The sequence below is a fragment of the Cyprinodon tularosa genome, unplaced genomic scaffold (assembly GCF_016077235.1).
Source record: "Cyprinodon tularosa strain WSP-4 unplaced genomic scaffold, ASM1607723v1 ctg1124, whole genome shotgun sequence".
In the NCBI taxonomy this organism is placed as follows: Eukaryota; Metazoa; Chordata; class Actinopteri; order Cyprinodontiformes; family Cyprinodontidae; genus Cyprinodon; species Cyprinodon tularosa.
In genome coordinates, this window is record NW_024037921.1 from 176269 (window position 1) to 197018 (window position 20750).

The following is a 20750-nucleotide window of genomic DNA, read 5'->3' on the forward strand; positions in this document are numbered from 1 at the left end:
GAAGGGGAAATTGGCATGTCTGATTTAGCGCAGCTGTTTAATTCAGAAACAGAGGATGATGACTTTGATGGGTTTGATTAATACTTTGTAATAAATACATGAATAAAGCACAAACATACTCAGTTTTGCTCCCGCTCTATTTTTTTACCTGAAAACTTAATTCAACAGCAGCCTCTGGGCCGCGTCTCCTTCGGTTTCACCGCGGCGGCTGGCAGGTGTTTTTTCATCTAAAAAATCTAAATCTTGCAGCTATATTTGCTGTGATCAATGGGAATAAAGTAGTTTTAATATGTTTTTAAGTGAGAAAGTCCACCTGAAAACTTAATAATTGCAGTCAGTTCATCCAGATTATCTATTTCTGTCGGAGGCGCTCAGACCCCCACATACCAGCGGTGCACCGACAGCAGAAATCTCTTCATCAGCAGCCTCTATACCGGGCAGCCTGCGGGTTCACCGCGGCGGCTGGCAGGTGTTTTTCATCTAAATAATTTAAACTGCAGGCACCAGGATACCGGTAATAAAAGCGAAAATATTCTGTCGGCAGGTTTCAGGATTTTAAGTTAATTTAGGAGTGATCACAGCGCTCTGTCATCTGCGATGTGTCTGTCTCACGGCCAGCTCCCAGGTTTGATTAATACTTTGTAAAAAATACATGAATAAAGCACAGTCATACTCAGTTTTGCTCCAGCTGTATTTTTAAATACACAGTAGAGGTATTTAAAGGTAGTAGAGGACACGCCTTATGTGTGTGTTAAATACAGAAATGGCACACATAACTGAGACTGCGCCTTTTAGTACGGTGCGCCTTATGGTCGTGAAAATACGGTACTACAAGTGTGGTGGCACTACAATAATCTATAGTGTAGTTATCGCTAATTTTATACTTATTCTAATAATACAAAATGTTAAAGTGTAGGTATTATCTAAATGATAAAACCTGATTATAAAGAATACCTTTTATCGAAAGCTATACAGTAACCAGTTATTTTTGATGGATTTATTTTCTATCCTACACTTAGACTTTAATGAATATTTTTGCCATTTAGGCTTGGGGGAATTCCTAAAAAAAACCTAGGACCCATCCATAGAAGAATAGATTCGAAGGACGATTACTTCATAGCGTGGCGCCGAGGTCTGGTTGGATTCCAAGACTCCTCATTATGCGACCTTAAAATACGTCCTTCTTTTTGCCCCATTTGAAGGACGGGTCCGATGTATCCTCTCTATCCTTGGTTTACCCAGGATTCATTGCGAGACCAAGAAAGCCCGCTGCTCTGTGATCAGAGGAAAGGTTACTTGGCGACGAACAGTGGTGAAATTGGAAGTTCAGTTTAGTATAATCCAGTCTGTTAATAGTTCCATCTGAAATGAATGAAAATAGTTGTTTTAATGTTTATAGATTCAGATATGTGGCGGTAATGTTTGATTTATCTAAAGGTTTTAATCTGTTACTGTGTAAATGGGTTTGGCTGTAATTTAAGGACAGATTCTAATATACACTATATTGCCAAAAGTATTTGCTCACCTGCCTTGACTCACATATGAGCTTAAGTGACATCCCGTTCCTAATCCATAGGGTTCAATATGACGTCGGTCCACCCTTTGCAGCTAGAACAGCTTCAACTCTTCTGGGAAGGCTGTCCACAAGGTTTAGGAGTGTGTTTATGGGAATTTTTGACCATTCTTCCAGAAGCGCATTTGTGAGGTTGCACACTGATGTTGGACGAGAAGGCCTGGCTCTCAGTCTCCGCTCTAATTCATCCCAAAGGTGTTCTATCGGGTTGAGGTCAGGACTCTGTGCAGGCCAGTCAAGTTCATCCACACCAGACTCTGTCATCCATGTCTTTATGGACCTTGCTTTGTGCACTGGTGCACAGTCATGTTGGAAGAGGAAGGGGCCAGCTCCAAACTGTTCCCACAAAGTTGGGAGCATGGAATTGTCCAAAATGTCTTGGGATGCTGAAGCATTCAGAGTTCCTTTCACTGGAACTAAGGGGCCAAGCCCAGCTCCTGAAAAACAACCCCACACCATAATCCCCCCTCCACCAAACTTTACACTTGGCACAATGCAGTCAGACAAGTACCGTTCTCCTGGCAACCGCCAAACCCAGACCCGTCCATCAGATTGCCAGATGGAGAAGCGCGATTCGTCACTCCAGAGAACGCGTCTCCACTGCTCTAGAGTCCAGTGGCGGCGTGCTTTACACCACCGCATCCGACGCTTTGCATTGCACTTGGTGATGTATGGCTTGGATGCAGCTGCTCGACCATGGAAACCCATTCCATGAAGCTCTCTGCGCACTGTTCTTGAGCTAATCTGAAGGCCACATGAAGTTTGGAGGTCTGTAGTGATTGACTCTGCAGAAAGTTGGCGACCTCTTCGCACTATGCGCGTCAGCATCCGCTGACCCCGCTCCGTCAGTTTACGTGGCCTACCACTTCGTGGCTGAGTTGCTGTCGTTCCCAAACACTTCCATTTTCTTATAATACAGCTGACAGTTGACTGTGGAATATTTAGGAGCGAGGAAATTTCACGACTGGATTTGTTGCACAGGTGGCATCCTATCACAGTTCCACGCTGGAATTCACTGAGCTCCTGAGAGCGACCCATTCTTTCACAAATGTTTGTAAAAACAGTCTGCATGCCTAGGTGCTTGAATTTATACACCTGTGGCCATGGAAGTGATTGGAACACCTGATTCCAATAATTTGGATGGGTGAGCAAATACTTTTGGCAATATAGTGTATCTGCAGGGTGGGGGGGACTATAAATCTGATAGGATTTTAATTTTTTTATTGCTGTTTTGCACAATATGCTTAACTAAGTATTTTTGTTGTTGAATATTAGAGATTTTGCAGATATATTTTTTATACATACATTGTTTAGATTTACTTATATCTTTCTACCCCTTTTATAGAGTAGAAAATCTCTTTATTGTCCCACAATGGGCAAATTTACAGCAGCAGAAAGCTGATTGAAAATGGTCACACAAATGTGGAAGCGTTGTGCGCGTCAGATGCTCAAACGCTCACGACTCACTGCTTCAGCTGCTCTGACGCTGCACCTGCTGCTCAAAACGCGCTGCGGGACCTTTTGATGCCTGTCAACAATTGACTTTGCATGTAAATCAGCTGCTTCTGCTGTCCCTGCTGCTTTTGGTGTGAATGTAGCAGGTTGGGATTATTTGGAGACGGGCTGGAGGGTGAGACCTAAAAGCTGGTTTCCATGGTTACCAAGATTTTTTTTTATTAATCTTACAGTTCCATGGAGTTTATGTTTTTTTCTTTCTTAACAGTGACAGCACATGATTAATTGGTTACTGGCTGCCATTTGCGTTCACACACCTCATTGATGATCCAATTTAAATATTTTTCAAGGACTTTCAAGGTCAGTTTAAAGCTTTTCCAGTTTCTTCACTAGAAAATATTGTCTGACATAACAGGTCCGTGGCGCAAAAAAGGTTGGGGACCGCTGGTTTAAAGCACTTTGGTCAAGTCCCCTGGGGTGAAAAAGTACAGGCCATTTACCATTAACGTCTTTAGTGTACCTCAAGCAGTACCATGGAGGTATGAGTGCTGAGAGAGAAAACACCAATAAAGATTGTTAATGACTTAAATGAAACCATATACAGAAGCAATCTTTACAATCCATGTTTTATTTCTGCTTGGTTCATCAATCTAGAAGTGAATACATTCATGGAAAACATCCAGTGCAGAAAACAATGCAATAAAATCTAGTTCTATAAAAAAGATGATAGTTTCTCTAAATCACAGCAGGTTATTTTAACATCAACAGAATCAGAAACAAAACTAAAGGAAAAAAAAATAGAAAATTTTTACTTTAAAAGATCTTTAAAAAGCAGAAACATAAAAGAAAATATGATTTTAAAGTAAATATCAACACAGATTGTAAATCTCAAATTTCTGTCCAAGGTCTGACTTTCTTTACAAATTATCCATTCTAGTGCAAAGAAACACATTCAATCTTGATCCATTGATATTTTTCAGCAATGCGCTCTTTTTGGTAGACAAGTTTTAGTTGGAATTTTTTACTTTTTACTTTTATCCCTATGGCCCAGAAATGTTGGAGTGAATTATGTTTTTTGTTGACAGTTTTATTTAAAAGATGTAAAAAAAGAAAAAAACAAAAACAAAAATGCACTCCTACAGGAGTGAAAGTCTTCTGTAATACATTAAGCCAAAAGGCTTTTTACCAAGTTATAGCAGATTCAAATTCATTAGCAATATATCAGCAAAATATTAAATTATAACAAAATAAGCAATTTGTACCTTGTTCAGCTCTTTAAACAAACATGTTTCGATGTGTTACAGCTTTTTATCACGTGTAAAACATGGAAAGGTCTCTCCTGTTCATTCCTCGGGTGTTTAACTGATGTGACTCCTTATGTGAATCAATAAATCTTTCTTTTTAAATCAAATTCATCAATGGATTTCTCACAAGTTGATCTGTGAGATGTCAAACTAGGGCTGGGCGATAATTCAATAAGGATATATATCGATCGATAGACGTGTGGTGCAATAGAAAAAAAGAGAGTCGATAAAGAAATGCAGTTTTCCTTCCTTCTCATTGTAGCCTAGCATGTAGGTTTATGCTAGTCACTACTTCCTCCCAACCAATCACAATCGCGGACCAGGCACGCCGTCACCAAGCGCCACCCTCTCAAACCACAACACAGAGCACATGAAGATGTTGCAGCAAGGAGAGGCGGAGGAAATTGTTTCAAAGAAGGGTTTTTGTAGTTCACCAGTTTGGCAGTATTTCGGTCATGGCAAGTCGGACAAAAAACAAACCACAGTCATCTGTAAAATGTGTAGGGAACCAGTGAAAACGAAGTTTGATAACACAACCAACTTTTTTTTTTTTTTTTTATCATCTCAGCTGCTCACACCTGCAGGAGTACGAGCTGTGTAGGCCACGGCACGGCTCTCCTCCGAGGAATCTTCGGGAATTTCGGGAATATATATATTTAGTTCTGGGCAGTTTCCCACGTAGTTCTAACAATTGAGATAAAAATACTGAGGGGCCAGAAACTTCAAAGTAATAACTCAGGTTAAAGCAGGAAACTAAGCTGAACCAGGTTCAGCTTAGAAAAATGGGGACGGCCGCGTTGGGGGGGAGGGGCATTTATTTATTTGTTATATTTATTTTGCTCACTTTTCTGGTCACTTTAGTTTATTCTTTGTCAGTATTTAATAACATAACCCAGGTCTCTTAAGTTATTTTTCTTTAAAACAATTCTGTTATGGTTAAAAAAGTTGGTTAAATAAAGATTTAATTAGAAGTCTGTGTTTGTGTTTTTTATTAAAATTAAATCATTTAGCAATATTATAAAAAGTCCAGGCAGAGCTGCACATAAAATATGGTTTCAGATCTTTTCAATAATTATCGATATCGATCAATATGCATTTTTTTTTTAATCGATAAGCTTTTTTTCTATATCGCCCAGCCCTATGTCAAACTATCTTTTTGATTAAACTTTTGCCACACCTAGTTCAAGAGAAAGGCTTGTCACCTGTCTGATTTCTGATGAGAGAAATCAAGCTTTGTTTGCTTGTAAGACTTTTTCCATAAAGAGTACAGGAGAACGGCTTCCTACCTGTATTAATTCTGATGTGTTTATCAAGAGTGCCTTTTTGGGTAAAGCTTTTCCCACAGGATCCACATTTGTAAGGCTTCTCACCTCTGTGTATTCTCGTGTGAGAAGCCAAGCTAAGCTTTCGAATGAAACTTTTGCCACAAAGAGTACAAGACAACGGCTTGTCACCTGTTTGAGATTTGAAGTGTTTAAGCTTTATCCAGAGGACACATGTTTGAAAGTCTTCTCACCTGTGTGAATTCTCATGTGATAAATTATGCGTTGTTTGCTAGCAAGACCTTTGCCACAAAGAGTACAGGAAAATGGCTTCTCACCTGTGTGAATTCTCATGTGATTATTAAGATGCTGTTTTCTGATAAAGCTCTTTCCACATGAGACACATTTGAAAGGCTTCTCACCTGTGTGAATTCTGATGTGTTTATCAAAAGCACATTTTTGGATAAAGCCTTTTCCACAGGACACACATTTGAAAGGCTTCTCACCTGTGTGAATTCTCATGTGAGTAGTCAACATACGTTTGTTAGAAACACCTTTGCCACAGAGATAACAGGATAATGGCTTCTCACCTGTGTGAATTCTCATGTGATTATTAAGATGCTGTTTTCTGATAAAGCTCTTTCCACATGAGACACATTTGAAAGGCTTATCACCTGTGTGAATTCTCATGTGTACATGAAGATAACCTTTATCGGTAAAACTTTTTCCACATGAAACACATTTGAAAGGCTTCTCACCTGTGTGAATTATGATGTGTTTATCAATAGCACATTTTTGGCTAAAGCATTTTCCACAGGACTCACATTTAAATGGCTTCTCACCTCTGTGAATTCTCATGTGAGAAGCCAGGTAATGTTTGTTAGCAAGACTTTTGCCACAAAGAGTACAGGAGACCGACTTCTCACATGTGTGAAATCTGATGTGTCTATCAAAAATACCTTTATGGCTAAAGCTTTTTCCACAGGACTCACATTTGAAAGGCTTATCCCCTGTGTGAATTCTGATATGTTTATCCAGAGCACATTTTCAGGTAAAGCTTTTTCCACAGGACTTCCATTTAAAACTCTTAGCTATGTGAGTTCTGATGTGTCTATTAAGATTACCTTTATCTGTAAAGCTTTTTCCACAGGACTCACATTTGAAAGGCTTCTCACCTGTGTGAATTCTCATGTGTTTATCAAGATCACTTTTTTGGCTAAAGCTTTTTCCACAGGACACACATTTAAAAGGCTTCTCACCTGTGTGAATTCTCATGTGTACAGGAAGATAACCTTTATCGGTAAAGCTTTTTCCACAGGACTCACATTTGAAAGGCTTCTCACCTGTGTGAATTCTCATGTGTTTATCAAGATCACTTTTTTGGCTAAAGCTTTTTCCACAGGACACACATTTAAAAGGCTTCTCACCTGTGTGAATTCTCATGTGAGAAGCCAAGTTATGTTTGTTAGCAAGAGTTTTGCCACAAAGACTACAGGAGAATGGCTTCTCACCTGTGTGAATTCTGATGTGGAGATCAAGAGAACCTTTAAAGCTAAAGCTTTTTCCACAGGACTCACATTTAAAAGGCTTCTCACCTGTGTGAATTCTCATGTGAGAAGCCAGGATATGTTTATTAGCAAGAGTTTTGCCACAAAGACTACAGGATAATAGCTTCTCACCTGTGTGAATTCTCATGTGAGAAGCCAGGATATGTTTATTAGCAAGAGTTTTGCCACAAAGACTACAGGATAATAGCTTCTCACCTGTGTGAATTCTGATGTGGTGATCAAGAGAACCTTTATAGCTAAAGCTTTTTCCACAGGTGTCACATATAAAAGGCTTCTCACCTGTGTGAATTCCCATGTGACAAGCCAGGATATGTTTGTTAGCAAGAGTTTTGCCACAAAGAGTGCAGGAGAAGGGCTTCTCACCTGTGTGAAGTCTGATGTGTCTATTAAGAAAGCCTTTTTCAGAAAAGCTTTTTCCACAGGACTCACATTTAAAAGGCTTCTCACCCGTGTGAATTCTGATGTGTTTATTAAGAGAGCCTTTTTCGGTAAAGCTTTTTTCACACGTCTCACATTTAAAAGGCTTCTCACCTGTGTGACCTCTCATGTGAATGGTCAGGCTATGTTTGCTAGCTAGACTTTTGCTACAAAGAGTACAGGAGAACAACTTCTCACCTGTGTGAATTCTGATGTGTTTATTTAGATTTTCTTTTCTTGCAAAGCTTTTTCCACAGGACAAACATTCGAAAGCTTTTTCACCTGTGTGAGTTCTGATGTGTTTATCAAGATTTTCTTTTCTTGCAAAGCTTTTTCCACAGGACAAACATTCGAAAGGTTTTTCACCTGTGTGAGTTCTCATGTGAAAGGTCAGGCTATGTTTGCTAGCAAGAGTTTTGCCACAAAGAGTACAGGGGAACGACTTCTCACCTGTGTGAGTTCTGATGTGTTGATCAAGATATTCTTTTCTGGTAAAGCTTTTTTCACAGGACAAACATGGGAAAGGGTTCCTTTCTGTATCTCCAGTCTCAACAAGCTGCTCTTCATGCTTAATTATGGGGAGCTTTATGGTTTCCTCTTTTATCCAGGGATGTTCTGGCTGTTGCTGCTCTTCTTTTATCTGCAGAGGTTCTGGTTCTGCTTGGTCCAAACTGGAATTCCTCTCCTGTTCAGAGAACTGCTGCTCAGGGAAAACCTCTTCTTTTCCAACATAATCCTGCAGGCGGTCTGGAAAAACAAACACAGAAGAAAGACTTTGAATTGTAGGTTAAAGAAAGGACATTTCACTTTAACCATCCATGTTTTGATCAAGCTGCATATAACCAGAGTAGAACTACATTTCCCAGCATTCACTGCAGCTCTGACATCACATCACAGGTTAGAAAGGACCAGGCAACGCTGCACTGTCCTCTAGAAAGGCTTGGACCTCCACTTTGTCATCAAAGCTTGTTTAAACAACTTTACAGATATTTTTCAGTTGAATGGTTCAGGATGTAGCTTATGTTTACATTTCTGTAATTGTAAACTTGCGTACTTTTGAAATTTCATCAACAGGGGTTAAAGTACTGTTACAGTCATAAGTATGTGATAAAAGCTCAGTTATTAAATATAAACGTAAAAATTTATTTCAAGATGTTTTCAGGGGAGAAAGTAGACCCAGAAATTTCACCAGTCAGTCAATCAACAATGAGCCAACTTTAAAATGACTTTTGGAGGTTTCAAAGCAGCGTAGCCCCACCCACAGGCCACGGTGGCTACATGTTAGGCGGGTGGTTGGAGTGTTTACTCGCTATCATCAGCTTGATGGCAGTCATATCTGTTATTTCCCGCTACCTGCTAGCTGTTTGTAGCAGCTGAAACTGAGCGATGAAACATTTATACATATTAGGAGTGGAACGGTTCACAAAATCCACGGTTCGGTTCGATTCACGGTTTCTGGTCACGGTTTTCGGTTCGGTGCGATACATGTTGATTGTTACACCGAAAACCCATAAAAATTTATGGAATTAATGAAAAAATCCCCCCAAAAAATAATGGATTGTAATTATTTTAAATGATCCGCGGAAACCCTGGATCATGTCCGTATGTTTTGCTGCTTAGAATTTAATCATCTGGCGCATGCTCTCTACCATCTCCAAGGGAGAGAGAGGGGAGCGGACGAAGCCACAGTGGGGGCTGTAGGCTTTGCTTTGAGCAGGTGGTCTGGAGCGCAGTGGGGGTTGCTGACGGAGTATGTGGGATTTCGGGGTTAGCATGACATGTTGGTTGTGTTGCTGTTAGCGTAAACAAAACGTGTTGCACAATGCTCGCACACTGTTGCACTTTTATCCACAACTTTCTTTCCGCCGTCATCGTAGGTCACTCTAAATGCAAAGTGGTCCCATACAGCAGACCTATAAAGTGCTGCTGGCGCGTCTTCCAACTCCTGTTCTTTCCCACTCGCCATTCCGACACAATTCTCCACAACAACTGATTTTTTTCCCTGCTACACCCGGCTACGCTGCTTTGCTTCTTCTTCTTCTTGTTTACTAGTGGTGGTTGGCTTTGGTCGCAGTACCGCCACCTTCTGCTCTGGAGTGTAATCGCTTCGCCTATGAGAAAAAGGAGCAGCGCATGAACCGAACGCAACACACGCGAACCGAACCGAGACAGTCGGCACATTGGGAGCTTTCAAGTGTTGACCTGCGTCCAAACTGTCAGACTGACGAGTGTCAACCAATCAGATAAGGTGATCCTGTAATGGACTGGAAGACCATGACTGCATCAAAGCTGTGATCTCTCTTCCTGCAGAGCCGTCAGCATAAAACCAGACAAATTGGACAAGATGAAAGGGGTCACGCACCACTACGTTTATTGCATGAAGGCAAAGACTTAACCTGGTCTTTAACTTTGGTTCTGGGGACACAATGTCAAGTGTGTTTTAGGTGTTTCCATACCTGAAAACGCCTGGTAATCGGGGGGTTAAGGGTCTTGCTCAGAGATCCAGAGTGGCAGTCTGTGGGAGTGGGTTTTCGAACTCACAAGCCCTATGTCCTAACCACTAGGCCGCAACTCTTCCTTAACAAATGTGTTGTAATTGAAAAGTTAAAATAACTGCCACAAACGGTGGCATGAGTCTTAGCTTTAGCCTGACTTGAGTCCTCAAGTGTTCAGAGGATAAAGTATCCTGACATAAAAGGCAGTTTGGGATGATTTTATATGGTCCATGTTAAAGAGAGCTTCGAGGTTATACTAAAAAACAGATAAATGTTTGCAAAGTCCACAGCCACAGGATACAGTTAATAAACTTAGTCCCTGAGATGGCCGGAGTTTGGGCATTAAATGTGAACCATTACATTAAATGTGAACCAACAACCTTGTGTTAACACAGAGCACAACTACAGAATGTTTCACACTGCTAGTTAAAGAGCAGTGTAGGAGACTCATTTTTTTGTGTTGTTGTTGTGAACTTATTTGAGACGGTTTATAGTTAATTTTTGTTTTGTTGCAGTAACTTTACTCTTAAGAGATATTAGACATTATTCGTTATTAATTTGGGGGAATTATACTTCATTATAGGGCTGGGCGATATAGAAAAAAAGCTCATCGATAAAAAAAATGCATATTGATTGATATTGATAATTAATGAAAAGATTTAAAACCATATTTTATGTGCAGCTCTGCCTGGACTTTTTATAATACTGCCAAATGATTAAATTTTAATAAAGAACAGAAACACAGACTTCCAATTAAATATTTATTTAACCAACTTTTTTTAACCATAACAGAATTGTTTTAAAGAAAAATAACTTAAGAGACCTGGGTTATGTTATTAAATACTGACAAAGAATAAACTAAAGTGACCAGAAAAGTGATCAAAATAAATATAATAAATAAATAAATAGAATACCCTATTTGGGTGGGAATAGTTCACCACCAGCTTGTGGTAATTAAAAGATTCTAGGACTAGGCTACCATGTAAACTCCACTGAACAAGGACAAAAACAAAAATCAACTCACCCTTTAGCCTAGCATTTCTATGGGGTATTTTTTCTCACCCCTATCCTTCTAGAGGTGCTGCTGGCACCTCGTTATGGTTCAGCTTAGTTTCCTGCTTTAACCTGAGTTATTACTTTGAAGTTGCTGGTCCCTCAGCTTTTATCTCTCAACTGTTAGAACTAGTTCGGGGCAGTTTCATGGTCAAGACAATCTCCTGCAGTTCAAACCGAGCATCAGTATGGGGAAGAAAGGTGATTTGAGTGACTTTGAACGTGGCATGATTGTTGGTGCCAGAAGGGCTGGTCTGAGTATTTCACAAACTGCTGATCTGCTGGGATTTTCAAGCACAACCATCTCTAGGGTTTACAGAGAATGGTCAGAAAAAGAAAAAACATACAGTGAGCGGCAGTTCTGTGGGCGGAAATGCCTTTTTGATGCCAGAGCAGAATGGCCAGACTGGTTCGAGCTGATAGAAGGGCAACAGTGACTCAAATAACCACCCGTTACAACCAAGGTGGGCAGAAGAGCATCTCTGAACGCACAGTACGCCGAACTTTGAGGCAGATGGGCTACAGCAGCAGAAGACCACACCGGGTGCCACTCCTTTCAGCTAAGAAAAGGAAACTGAGGCCACAATTTGCACAAGCTCATGGAAATTGGACAATAGAAGATTGTCACGATACTAAACTTTTCAACTCGATACCGATACTAAGGAAAATACTCGATACCATTTTCAATACCACAAGGATAAAATCAAAGACTCCAAAATTCTACAGAAATATTTTCATTAATAAATAAAATACAATAAACAATAAGAACAATATTTTGAGGTTGTACAATATTAAGCAAGCTTGATAAAAAACTTATAAAATTAAAATTAAGTGTTCCTTCCTTGGCTATGCTTTGCACACATAACAATGAAACTAGCCAAACCGGTTAAGAAACAAAAATAATTCTCAGCAGCTGCACCTGTTACAAAAAAGAAGTCTGAAACTGAAAAGTGCGTAGAATTATTCAATCACACAGTGTTCTGAAAGTGCATTTTCCTCTATTCTGCACTTTAGATGAATGACTGTTTAGGTGCCACTGATGGTGGTACTGTATCGATACTTTTAAAAACAAGTATTGTATCCGGATACAACGTTTCAGAATCAATACTTTTTTGAGTATCGATACTTTTGACAACCCTAGCGCTGCGCTTTCCTCTCTGTCACTGACAGGCTCGTTAAGCGTCGTCAAGGTAACCGAGCTTCAAAGGGATTTTACCTCTGCCACTTTATAAAGCACATTTTAATCTAATGGAGGGAGACAACACTGATTTAACATTAGGAAATGGATACAATATGACTACTGGCCATGACCCTTCCCTTCACACGCAACCCTTATAGACTTTCAAAATAAAACTCGGGGGACACTACAAAATAAAAGCCTCTGCATTATACTCATATATATATATATATATTTTTTTTTTTTTATTTTTTTTTTTTTTGTAGCATATGTCTCAACATTATCACCCAAACTCAACCCAACCAAAAATAAGTCTCTAGGGGGCTTTTCAAAACGCAGCCAATGGCAAATTTTAAAAATAAAAGCCTCCCATTGCCACTTCATCTATTGACCTAAAAACAGGTAAAAAGAGCTATTTAATGATTGGAAATTCATGAAGTATTATTGCTGAATATGCTTAAAACACAACCCTGCTGAACTTTCAAAATAAGACTCTGGGACCCTACAAAATAAAAGCCTCTATATTATACTCATGTATTAATTGACACAAATGGCTCAGCAATATGACCCAAACTCCACCAGCTTGTTTCTATTAGACTCTAGGGACCTTTTCAAAACACATCCCAGGGCAAATTTCACAATAAAAGTCTCCAATTTACACTCTAATACAGCATGTATTCACCCAATAACACCAAAACCAGTGATTTCATTCTATATCACTGCTGGGCATGACCCTCCCGTGGACACACATCCGTGGTAGATTTTCAAAATAAGGCCCCGTCCACACGAAGACGAACCCTGGCCTAAACGCACAAATTTTTCACCAAACCAGCCTCTCATCCACACGAAGCCGGCGTTTCGGGGGTCTGTAAACGATCTTTTTTTTTATTCAGCCTTCAGAGTGGGAAGATTCTGAAACGCCGTTTTCGCGTTTCCATCTTTACGCTCTAACCGCATATTTTTTTTTTTACACGCATGCGCCATAGCGTCGCCTCTAAACACGCATGCGCGACACATCACAACAACAATGGCGCCGTTGCTGCTAATGCTACTCACCCTGCTGTCGGGCTTACAACAGAATCTTCTTCTTCTGGAATATCTCCAGGAAGAACAGAGCAATATCGACCACATAGTTCAGCACCTGAATTTGACTGAACCACGAAAATAGACCCGCAGGGCAACCATGTATAAATATTAGTGCGCATGCCCAACATTTCGTCGCTTATTTTTGCTTTGGCACCACAGCGCCACTTACAGACCTGGCATACATTTTGCAGCGTTTTCATGCATTCGTGTGGACGCTCACATTTATTTTACGTCTCCGTCTTTACGGCAAACGTTTTGGAAAATATCAGCGTTTCGTGTTCGTTTTGACTTCGTGTGGACGGGGCCTAAGACTAGAGGGACTCTACAAAATAAAACAGTTTACCTTTGCACACCCTTTCTTTGTGCCATATGGGTCATAGGTATGATCCGAACTCAACCAATTTCTTCAGATTACACTACCAAGGCCTGTTGACATCACACCTAAGTGCACATTTCTTAATGAAGCTCTAAAATTTCTACTTTAAAAATGCATCTGCTGACCTCGTAAGCAGATGCATTGCTTCTGTCAACTTCAAGGTAAACAGATACTTTTAGACTTTTTCTTCTGGTTAATCAACTTTAACTAAATGTTTTGCTTTTAAGATGAGGGTGTTTCTGCCATTATTCTGCCAAATGATTCTACCCTACAAAATCTTCAGATGATTCTACTTTTTTCTGTTGTTTGAGGTTTCTGGATACTTCCTATCACATTTTCAAATGTCCCTCAGTTAATTTGTGCTTCTTTTCTTTCTTGCAGTTTCTTTAGCTAATTTTTCTTTTCAATTGAGCAAAAAAAACATTCCCACTTTGATGTTTCTCCGAAACAGCTTTTTCTAGTTAATCTTACAGTTCCATGGAGTTTATGTTTTTTTTTTCTTAACAGTAACAGCACCTGATTTATTGACCTTATTCATGATCCAATTTAAATATTTTTCAAGGACTTTCAAAGTCAGTTTAAAGCTTTTCCAGTTCCTTAACTAGTTGTAAACTACATACTGCATAATCCAGCTGCCACCACCAGTTGACCTAGAACACCAACTATAATGAGGCCCACATGCTAAAAAAGCCTTCCTAGGGCTCTTTGTTTCACTAAACAGATAAAGCTTTCTCAAATCCCAAAGGAGCTTTAAAGATTCTGCTGTTAGCTTGGATTATCTAATCCAGGTCTGAAGTGTCTGAGTGCTGAAGTTTTTAGAGTAGAGCAGAATAAAGACAGTTAAAGTGGAGAGAAAAGAGGTGGAACAGCCCTTTAGCTGAAGCAGAAGCTAGCTTTAGCTTAGCATGTTGATCTCCTCTAATGAGTTTTCCAATCAGCTGAGGCTCCAACCCTCAGTCTGCATCCTGAGGGAATCGTTTCTATCAGGTGTTTCCTACCTATCCGGTGTAAGATGATCTGGGGGATCCTGGTGAAATCCAGCAGTCTGTGCTGATCGTCCATCTCCACTTTGGGCCTTTTCTCTCTTCCTTTAACCTCCGTCAATGTTTCTTCAGCAGGAGTTAACTGCTCGCTGATAAACTCTCCTTGAAGCTGGACTGAACACATTCTCCCTGCAAACACTCACACATCATCAGCCTCTCTACAAACACTCCACGGAGGAAGGAAGCTAACGCTGCTGCTGCGGGCATAGATATCCATAATAAAGGACCCACAGTCTTCTTCTTCTTCTGTTCTATCATGGCGGATCGCAAGCAAATTTAAGTTGCATACCGCCACCTACTGAGTGTGTAGCAACTTTACAAATTCTATTTTTTTGTTTTGTATTCTGTAGATAAATAAATAATGCTTTCTTTAATCTGTGAATATCATTTATTTTTCCTTCATTTCCCAACATTCCTTTCAGACTCCATTCTTTGTCTGTTCTTCCAATTATTCTTCTCAGTTTCTCCCTTTCATGTTCATAAGTTTTTAAAATTCATCAGTAAATGTTCTACATTTTCTTTTTCTCCACTTTCATCACATTTATCATTATTTTTCCTCCCTATTAAATATAAATTGTCATTTAAATAGGTCTGAGCCACTCTTAATCTGATCATTATTACTTCTTCCCTTCTGTTTCTCTCATTAATGATTCTATTTAATACTGATTTTTGAACCTTATATAATCCTCTTCCTTTCTTCTCTTCATTCCACCTCTTTTGCCATTTTCCCATTTCTTTATCTTAATAAGTGATTTACCTTCATGTGCTGAAACCCAACATAACCAAATATCAGTGCCACCCCTATATAATCTAAATAGACTGTGCTGGATTTCTGATTCTAAATCTATTCTATCATTTCCTTCTCCCTGAATACTTTGTAAAACTGCTTTGGAATCTCTACAGACCACCATCCTGTCTGGTCTAACCTCCTCTACCCATTGTAAGCTTAGTCTACCTGCTGCCATTTCTGCTGCTGATGGATCCACAGTCCATGTTTTGCTAAAAAGTGATCGGCTCAGATCGGGAGCGTCCCGAGGAGGGGCTTGTTTCCAGCGGGAGCCCAGCCTGTCTGTGTTGTTTCTTTTTTAAATCAAACACTATTCACAGCAGTAAAACAGTTATGTTTGTATGACCAAGGTTACAGCAGATGTGTGTCTTATTTACCTTCCTCTGCTCCCTATTGTTAAATAATGAAGTTAGGTCCCTCTGAAAGCGGCTGCGCCTCAGAACTTCCCTTTCGGTTCTTTTCCTGGGAACAAGTTATCTACTACTCTTAACTCAAACTGGGTAAAATCATATAATAAAAGGACTATAAAACAGGAGTACAAAAGTAACAGAGTTTATTCCAGTTCAGGTGGTTAAAGGACTGAGAGATTGCTTGGAGTTGGCTCAGCTGTGGGCTCAAAAAACGTCAGCGAGCATCCGGCAAAGATTGAGCCCCGAATAAAGTCATCTCCTCCTTCTTATACCTCATGAGCCTATGTGTTGCATCAGGTGGATGCTTTGCTGTCCGTATCAGAAACTGACACGCCATCAATGCCCTGACCTGTATGCGTCTTGCTTCTATGCCCAAGAATTACAGATAGCTCCCCTTTATCAGTCCGGCTCCAAGATGTGCCCATATCCTGTATATTTTTAAAGACAGGAAGGCTGTCCTGATTAGATGACCTCCGTACACACAGTGACATCCACAATGTTAGGGAAGGCCTTCTACTCTGTCTAATCTGGCTAACAGAATAACAATGCACATGATGTATAAAGAATAAACCTAACACTATGAACGTTTCATTCCACATGTTTGTCCTCATAAACATCTGCTAATTCTAAACAGGCTTTGGCAATAAAAGGAAACATTGGATGATCTGCACTAAGTTTGATTAGATTTAAAACTATCTGTCATGTCACCATGCTGTGATTGATGTAACTCAATAAGTTATTTAAACTAAAATATTTTTATCATATTTTTTTATGGCGGATATTATTTATAGATGTAAAAACAATGTAAGTACAGATAGTGCATAGGACAAAAAGCCTGATTTCAAGGAAGAATCAAAGTTTAATAATCTTGATTTTAACTCACTATACTAAATAAATTCCTTGAATAGAGAAAATAGTACACCTTAATTTGTCAATAAGTGAAGAACTATTCTATGAATATTGAAATGGAATTCCTTCCTAAATTGACGCTAAGACATTATATTAAATGTACCTCGCTGATCAGCATGACAGATAGGTGGTCTGAAGAGCTGAGGTGGGGGGTGGGGGTGCAGGGCTGCTCTAAATGCATCTTTGATGTTAGAGTAAACCAGGTCTAAAGGGTTCTGTCCCCAAGTTGCAAAGTCCACATGTTGGTAAAAATGAAGAACAGGCTTCAAATTGGCCTGTTTAAAATCCCCAGCAATGAGGAAAACACCCTGAGTGTGCAGATTGAAGTTCAGAGATAGTCTGAACACTCATGGCCTCTTCATATGACATTTAAACTATCCTAAAATAATTGTGGATATGAACTAGATACCACTTTAGCCCTATTAAAAATCTGCCCACACGCTCATAATTCATGCAAGTATTCATGAAGAACTGCACAGCTGTTCGAAGCTGACACCCCTCCCACGTGAAAAAATTTGTGTTAGCACTGAGAGGCACATACAGAGCAGTGATGCTAACAACAGTGAACTCTCTAGGCAGATACAAAGGTCTGCAGTTAACAGTGAAAAGCTTTATGTCGGGAGAGCAGAAGCTGGTGACCGATCCATGGAGGATGCAGCATTTTTACACCAGTTGTTGTTGATGTAAACACACAGCCCCCCCTCCTTTGGTCTTTGTTGTTTCTGTCAGTTCTGTATAATGTGAGCCCCTCCAGGGTAAAGGCGTTGTCCAGTGTGGATTCGTTAAACCATGACTGGGTCAGAATGACAGCAGAGCAGTTACTGAACTCCTAAACATTACTAAACTACAAACACAGGTGTCCTATAATGCTAAATAACATTAAAAAAAAAAAAAAAACTTTCTGAATAAAATACGCAAACACACTGTGTACGCCTTCTGACCAAACAAAGTTTTTAGACCATATTTTCTGTATTTTTTTGTATCTAAAATCTCCAACTATCCCATTTTGTCTTCTGGCCATCTTTCATTGTTATCTGCAGCAAGTCTCTCATCGTATGCATGCTCCCCTCTGGGCCCAATACTCAACAGATGTATCAACAGATGTCATCAACATGATGCAGAACTTGTAGTCTTTGCAGTCACACAAAATATAAATAAATAAAACACCTTTTTCTGCTTCAGCCACATTAAGACTTTTTCCAGTAACATTTGGTGCCACCAACAGGATCTATTTGACGGATTTCTTTTTTATGCAAAACAATGACAGTGCGAAATGTACATGGATTTCAATTCAAAACAACTTCTTAACAGATCACGTCAATTCTTAAAATGGAGCATCATCAAGCAAGTATATAAATAATAAAGACCATGAAATAATACAGAAACAAGACACCATAAACATTACACCATTTACACACCTGAATTGTGTCTGAAATAAAGTTATAACAAAACTGTACAAAACAAATAAAATAATAATAAAGGGCAATTTTATATCAACTTCAAGTTTTCCAATAAGGATGATTGACAGCGGGTTTGGAATTAGTCAGTCTCAGAGACTTATTATATAAATCAAAGTCATTTTTCCAATGGCAAAAAGTGGGCTTTGTCTTAAAATTTTTATTTTCCCATCAGTATAAGGTAATTTCCTAACCAAATAAAATACTTGTGTAAGATAGTGGTGACAAAACAACATTCTTACATATTAGCCAACTTTGAAAATCTTTCAGGGATTTAAAGATTGGTTCACAAAAAAAAAAAATAAATGTTTCAAACTCTCAACGTTTCTCATGCAAAAAACACAATATTCTTTATCAAACTTAAACTTAGAAGTCAAAAATTCCTGTAGTTGGATATATTTCATTGATCTTTTTGAATTGCATCTCTTTCGCTTTTGGTGGCAGAGGGTAAGTAATGTATCTAGTTCTTTGTCATAAACGGCAGTATTTGATAAAGAATCTTCCTGACGACCACGTTTGCAGCTTGACGAACACAGCTTTATTAACCAACGTGCACTTAACAACCAGTAGACGTACAGCGTATATGCGTCACCCAGCTCCCGGCTACGGAAGCCCAAATGTGCCACATCACTACATTCTTATTTTAATAATCTGATCTGCTGTAAAGTCCTTTAAAATGTAACGTCTTCTAATTGGATTTGGGAAAAGTTCTTTTAAAAGGAAATTCCTCAACATCTTATTGTTACATCTAATATCCTGGATCTGAATACCTTCGATCTGCAGTGATCTCAGCATAGGGGAAATGTCCGAGTATAACAAAATATTTTAAACTAGAGATCTAAAAGAACAAGGTATAGATTTTAACAGTTTGTTATAAAGTTTTTCGGAACAATTTAGATTGAACTGGGCACAAAAACGACCAAAATCCAAAAAGTTTCCCTCTGAATCCATTAAGTGACTAACAGACCAGATGCCTTTAGCATACCACTCCCTTTCGAATACCGACTTTCTGTTGACCAAATAATATCTGTTGTTCCAAATAGGAATGTTGTGTGGAGTAAAGTTATGTTTGTAAATCAATTTCCAATACAAGAGTACTTGCTGATAAAAAGCGGAGAGTTTGATTTGCAATGAAATACAACTAAAGTCACACCGTAAAAGGAAATCAATTCCTCCCATTTTTCCACAGATAAAATTGGGGATCGTAAACCAAAAAGAATCTTTATTTTTGAGAAAACCTTTTAGCCATTTTAATTTAAGGACCCCATTCATTACATCAAAATCAATATCATTTAGTCCTCCTTCAACCAATGATTTAACGACATTGTCTTTTCTGATGTAATGGCATCTATACCTCCAAATGAATTTCAGAAGAATATCATTAGTTCTCTTGATTAACTCCCTTGATACCGGCAGAGAACAGACCGGGTAAATTATTCTAGATAGACCCTCCATTTTGGACAATAACACTCTACCAAATAAACAAATGTCTGTCCTTAACCAACTGTTTAAAATCGATTTGCAATCATCCAATTTCTTTACAAAGTTCAAATTCTCAAATTCAAAAACTATACCTAAATATTTTACCTCATATTTAATGATAATATTATGTAGGGATTGCATTGTTGGGTTGTGTAGTGGCAATATTTCAAATTTATTTAAATTTAAGTTTATTTATTTATTTTTTACAGTGTCCTGTCTGGCAAGGTGGCAATAAGAATAATCGTCTTGATGCCAAAAGGAGCCTAACAGATTTTACTTTCACAAGAGTAGCGGCATGGCAAGAATTTTGGATGGAGGGGCATGAAGTGCCTGGTTGAAGAGTTTATATTTTTTTTTTTGGGGGGGGAGGGGGGCGGGCTTGAAGCAGGAATGAGATGGGTTGGTGTGGCGGTGTCGCCGCTCCCCTCCCCCCACATCTGGATTTTAGGTTCACTTATTGGGTCATCCGATAGTCACGGGACCAACCACCGGTGTTACCGGGATTTTGGTCCTGGTATTATTGGATGTGAGTGTTATGTGTGAATGTGTGTCCGCGTTATTTTCTTTATTTATTATTATTCTTAATATTATTTTATTTTATCTTATTTTTTTTTCTTTGTGATACGAGTGGGGGCACTAGGGAGGGAAGGCATGAATGAGATGGTGAGTGTGTTTTTTGTTTGTTTTTTTTCTCCCAGGTTGGGGTCTCAACTGCACCCTCTCCCAAATACATCTCAAGTCTCCGCTAAGTGCAGAGCCCATTCCCCCGTCCTGCTCTCCCTCCGCTGGCTGGCGTCGGGGCTCACCGGTGGAGCTCGGGGTCTGGGGTGGATGCCCGGGGGGCTGCTGGCTCATTCCTGGCGGCCTCTCCGCTGGCCCCGGCCGGCCGGGGCTTT

The 20750-nt window shown here is 39.4% G+C and overlaps 1 pseudogene; it reads right to left on the reverse strand.

Annotated features, from left to right (window-relative positions):
• Positions 1 to 5707: 5707 nt before the first annotated feature.
• Positions 5708 to 15068, reverse strand: LOC119793853 (annotated as a pseudogene).
• Between the last annotated feature and the right edge of the window lie 5682 nt (positions 15069 to 20750).